General features: G+C 37.2%; 1 long non-coding RNA gene across 2 annotated transcripts; it reads left to right on the forward strand.

The window, feature by feature from the left end:
- The first annotated feature begins 696 nt into the window (after positions 1 to 696).
- LOC144650286 (uncharacterized) lies at positions 697 to 4,854 on the forward strand. Of its 2 annotated transcripts, XR_013570073.1 has the most exons (4): positions 697 to 781; positions 1,559 to 1,679; positions 3,185 to 3,330; positions 4,665 to 4,852. It is a non-coding gene; the product is annotated as an uncharacterized LOC144650286 (long non-coding RNA). The 2 variants fall into 2 exon arrangements; XR_013570072.1 differs by lacking the exon at positions 697 to 781 and having other exon boundaries at positions 1,320 to 1,679; positions 4,665 to 4,854.
- The last annotated feature ends 430 nt before the right edge of the window (positions 4,855 to 5,284 follow it).

The raw sequence follows: 5,284 nt of genomic DNA on the forward strand, positions 1-5,284 counted from the left end.
GAGGGGAGACAATCTTCTGCCTCCTTCGATTCGTTAACCAGAAATGAGTGAGGTAATCGACTAAGATCTTTGATATTGGACATCCATTTTATGGGCAATTGACAGCTGTCAAAACAACGTATCCGCTGACCAGTATCACATGACCATATCGCGGGCTCAGGTTTAGAACTAGTCAAGGTCGCGTGTTTTTTTGAAGTTGACTGCTGACCAAGTGATAGCATTGCTATTGGTCCGCGGGCGCAAGTACTTTTCCATGGTCAGTCCATTTAGATTTACATGAAGGACAAAGTGAACAACCCGGTCAGTTTGAAAGCTGAACGAAGCACAAGGAGAAACTGAGCAGGAAAAAGAAATGTCTACGTAAATATTTCTCGGTCTACCCCGTCTAAAGGCTTTACACATCATGGAAGTTATGGCAAACGATAAGGGCTTACGGGGAGATCCGAAAAAATGGCACAGGTGGAGAGCGAGCGAGTTTCTACCGTTTCGGCGGCTGACCAGCTCTAGTAATTGAACTAAACGCAATTAACTGAAGTGAAGGAAAAAAGAAGTATCAATAGCTACACGGATGGAAAAGGCTGAAATAGACCTTCGCAGATAATTCAAAGGTCGGTGGTGCTGGAGTAAGTTATAATTTATAGCTTACACATGAACGACGCGGTTGGATAATAATACGAAAAACTGCGGCCGCTTTGCCTCCGATTAATTCATGAGCTGGTTGAAAGCTTTGCCCTGCTGAATTGCTGTGAATTGACAAGCATTCTCCGACTTCAAATATGAGGTAACAAACTTTGACTTTACTGAATACACTAAGTCCATGTTTTTTGTGAAAATCTGTAATTATATGCTTACACATGTACTACGCGGTTGGATAATAATACGAAAAACTGTGGCCGCTTCGCCTCCGATTAATTCATGAGCTGTTAATGACTTAATGTTTTTATTTAAACTCCCAGCTAAACTTAGTGTTTTAGTTTTTTTAATTCATCTATTTATTCTTATTTACTCGCTGTTGGAATTCGTTTGAACGAACTATTTTAGGGTCGTGGACGAATACGCCAAGAGATCGTTACGTTGCGAATTTCTTGCGTTGACACGTTTTTACCACACTTTAGCAGAAACAAAAAATCAGTTTATTTCCACATAAAACTATCTTAGTTAATTATTTTGAGTAATTTTATAAAACACAATTGTTCGCTCTACTTGTAATTCATGCCATTTTAGACACTGTATGCAGCTGTGTATGCAAACTTACATTGACTCTGTTGACTATCACTATGACAGTGTTGAACGTGTATCTTAAATTCTTTGCAATGGCAATGTTTTTTCTATACAAGTAAGTTAACAAGAAATCTCCAAGTAGAAAAGCTAAATATCCCATTGTAGGAAGGAAGGGTCACTACACTGAGTGTATAAACGAAAGAGGCTAATATTATTATATTTGATGAGATCCATTAAATAAGACAGAATTTTTTATAAATTCTTTTTATAAACAGGGCCATTAATTAGAGCTAGTGTGGTGGTTTTTAATAGATTATTATGTCAATCCTTCTTTTAGGTAGTGTTATATTCTGCCATTAAGCCGCAATGAATGAAGAATACCTACTGGCTACAGTCAAGTTTTGTTGAACTTGGTATAGAATGCTCTGTGCAAAGTGGACAACAGCAAAGTAAATCAGGTATCTAGTTTATATTAGTTATAATTGAAATATGTTTTTATTCAGTTTCGTTCTTTTTTTACCCAGCTGCTTTAATCTGCATTCGATTGCTGCTGATCTTCTTACTTTGTGAAATATTTGCATTCATTATTCAACTCCTCAATGGAGGTTGCCTATTCACCGAGTTAGGATTTCGAGTTGGATTTCGAGTTAGGATTTTGAGTTGGATTTGCGAGTTCGATTTTCCAGTTGGATTTCGAGTTGGATTTCAAGTTAAGATTTCGAGTTGGATTTCAAGTTAGGATTTCGAGTTGGATTTTGGAGTTGGATTTTGGAGTTGGATTTCGAGTTAGATTTCGAGTTAGGATTTCAAGTTGGATTTTCAAGTTGCTTACCGTACTAAGCACTCCGGTTAGCCTACTATACACGCCAGTTAGCTTACTATGCACTCCGGTTAGCCTACTACACACTCCTGTTAGCCTACTATTCACTTTGGTTAGCCTACTATGCACTCCAGTTAGCCTGTTTATGGTTAGCTTTCAATAATTGTGATGGGTTTTGCTTTGCCAAAAAAAATCCAACTCGAAATCCTAACTCGAAATCCTAACTCGAAAATCCAACTCGAAATCCTAACTCGAAAATCCAACTCGAAAATCCAACTCGAAATCCTTACTCGAAATCCAACTCGAAAATCCAACTCGTAATCCTAACTCAAAAATCCAACTCGAAAATCCAACTCGAAAATCCAACTTGTAATCCTAACTCAAAAATCCAACTCGAAAATCCAACTCAAAAATCCAACTCGAAATCCTAACTCGGGAGTTAGTTTGTCTCTCTTCAATGACATTCAAAACAACTACAATGTATTAGTAGACAATTTAAATAATTAATATTTCACTAAAAGTATGTTTTCATGAAATGCCTAGATCTTGTACCAGAAAATATCTATACCCTATCCTCACTGTGGAAGGTTAAATGGTTTGAATGTCACCTCCCCTCACAAACTCCTCACAAATTCCAATGTGTGGTTATGGCAGAAATCCATGGCCAGCTCATCCACAGTGTATGAACCAGTGAAACAAGGCATCAAAGAGCCTCAAAACAACATGGAGCAGGAAAACAATAGCTTCAAAACAGACATTTTTCACAGGTTCTTATACCAAGGAAAACCCAAATATTCAGATCCATCCCATGTAAGGTCAATGGAAGTTCCAAAAGGGCTAGCGGGAGGGGGAGGGGGAGGGGGGTTGATTAAAGGCCAAACCTTTTAATTACCGGTTAGAGGGGGTGTTAGGGTTTGCAGTGATGCTTTGAGTTTATTAAAATATTTAGTTGACTTTGCAGTTATCAGTAAAAAAAATAGTCTGTGCTGATCCATCTCTGTTAAATATCTAATGGATCCTTTTGCATCCAGTGGTTTGGCTTCAGTTAAACAAGCTCAAGTTAAGTGTTTTGTTTTATAAATTATTGATATTGATGACAATTAATCAATTTTAATTTAATCTGTGGCATTTGACTTTTTTCAGGGTTAACATGAGTTGCAGAGTTTGCAGTGCCACAGACACAAAAACAGACAAGGACAAGGACATAAATAGAAAACAGGAAAGATTAAATCCAGCTCGATGTTTGGGTGTCATCATGATGCTATTTTTAAGAGACTAGTAAATTACATGTAAATTAAAATCAAGAAAAGCTGCAAATAAGCAAAATTTAGATTTTAAATGTTAACCTATTTACATTGTACTTCAGAAAACGACTTCTTGATTGACCTGTCACTTTGACATCTTGTTAGATGGGCATTGTTGGAAGGGCATTATGAAGTGATCTTTTCAAAAATATGCAGCGAAAACAGTAACAGCAGAAATGGTGGTAGTTTAAAATTGCTATTTTCAATGTTTTGACTGGTAAGAAACCACATGTGACCAAGCTAAAATCTGTTTGGCCAGTTAACATGACCTGCAAGTGTCCAAATGTTTTGAGCCCTCAACTACACAGGACTTACATGTAGTTGTCTAATTATATGATAAGATCTTTGGTTGACTTTGGGGGAGGTAGTGGAGTTACAAAGCAATGTAATTATTTGAATTTGGATTAGTTATGCTGAAACTGGTGGTACTGTAATTCTAAAGTATAGGTGAGTTTAAAACCGTTATTACAAGCAATATGCATTACCAATTTCATTCTTATGTATTGTATGCTGTGTACAATTTATAAGAACAGCTATATTTTTAAAATAAGTGAAATATTCTAAAGCCAGATAAAATTTGCAGTATCCATAAGGTACCATGTAGCAACCAAATTGTGACTCACTTGCTTACTTTGTGAACTCCATGACAAATGGGCAACATGACTCCATAAAGATGTGGACAATAATACAAACAAATTTTTAAAAGAGTAGTCAAAGTATTGATGTTATATTTTTTCTTGCATAGTTTTATACACAAGCAGACATGATTCTATTTTTTTCTGGGTAATCAAATAACAAAACTGAGTTTGAGACTCACAAACAATATTCTAGCTTCCCAGAATTTTTGCTTTTTTTCTGTAAGTGAAGTGAAACCCCTTAAGAGGAAGGGGAGTCAAAAGACATGTAAAAGTGAACAAGGTGCTATCTTCTTCTTTTCTTTCTTTTTTTTTTTGGGGGGGGGGGGGTTGGGGATGGGGTGACCCTGTTCGGTGGAATGACAGCTGGAATGTCACTTCTTTGTTTCCGGAGTTAGGTTCACCCCTGTTTGCTCGCAGTTAGCTTTATTCATCTGGTTTGCTTGCGGTTAGCATTCACTCTAGTTTGCTTGTGGTTAGCTTTCACTCCGGTTTGCTTGGAGTTAGCTTGGTTTGGGCAACATGCTGTAAACCATTAGCTATAACCTCTGCCATTTCCATTCAAAATTAAAATATAGGCAAATAGTGAAAATGAAAATGAATAAATCAACCTTATTATAAATGTAGATGTTTGTTATTTCCTTTATACTCTAAATGTAAAGTGATTTTTTCGTTCTTTTAAAGCTGGTAAAGCAACAACAAAAATGCCTAATTTGCCATGTGATATGCCTATCTACCCCGACATGCAGCCCTACTCCTCCCTCCTTTTTTTCTACATGAAGGTAACATAATTGCCCGTTTTGCAACATAATTTCCCATCCAGACTTCTTTATGATAATGCTTTCGGTGGAATTATAACATTTTGATTGATTTTGTTTGTTCTCTTATTTGGTGTTGCTGTACACGGTACCCGGAGGGGGGATGGTACTCCCATATAAGAGCTATACGGGTATGTGCCGCTCAACATGGTATGCTTTTTGTCTCTCTGACTCTGAAACAGGGTATACAAATCACCCTTTTGACTCTGGAACAGGGTTGATTGTTTTCCCAGAATCCTGATTAAACACTATCAAGTATATAGCTATGAAACTCCGCTCCTTTCATCGCTTTATCTCCAAGCCACAGACGAAGTCAAGTGAGAGCTTTGTGATGTACGGTAGTGTTTTTATATCTATCTTCATATATTTCCATTGTGGATATTGCTGGAACAGGGTACCTACTTTGCAGTGTTTGTCTGGAACAGGGTCGCAAATTGAACCTTTTGTCTCTGGAACAGGTCCAGAGTCTCAGCAACTCAACGGCAC

Source organism: Oculina patagonica, chromosome 4 (assembly GCF_052425735.1).
Source record: "Oculina patagonica isolate OP01 chromosome 4, crgOcupat, whole genome shotgun sequence".
Lineage (NCBI taxonomy): Eukaryota > Metazoa > Cnidaria > Anthozoa > Scleractinia > Oculinidae > Oculina > Oculina patagonica.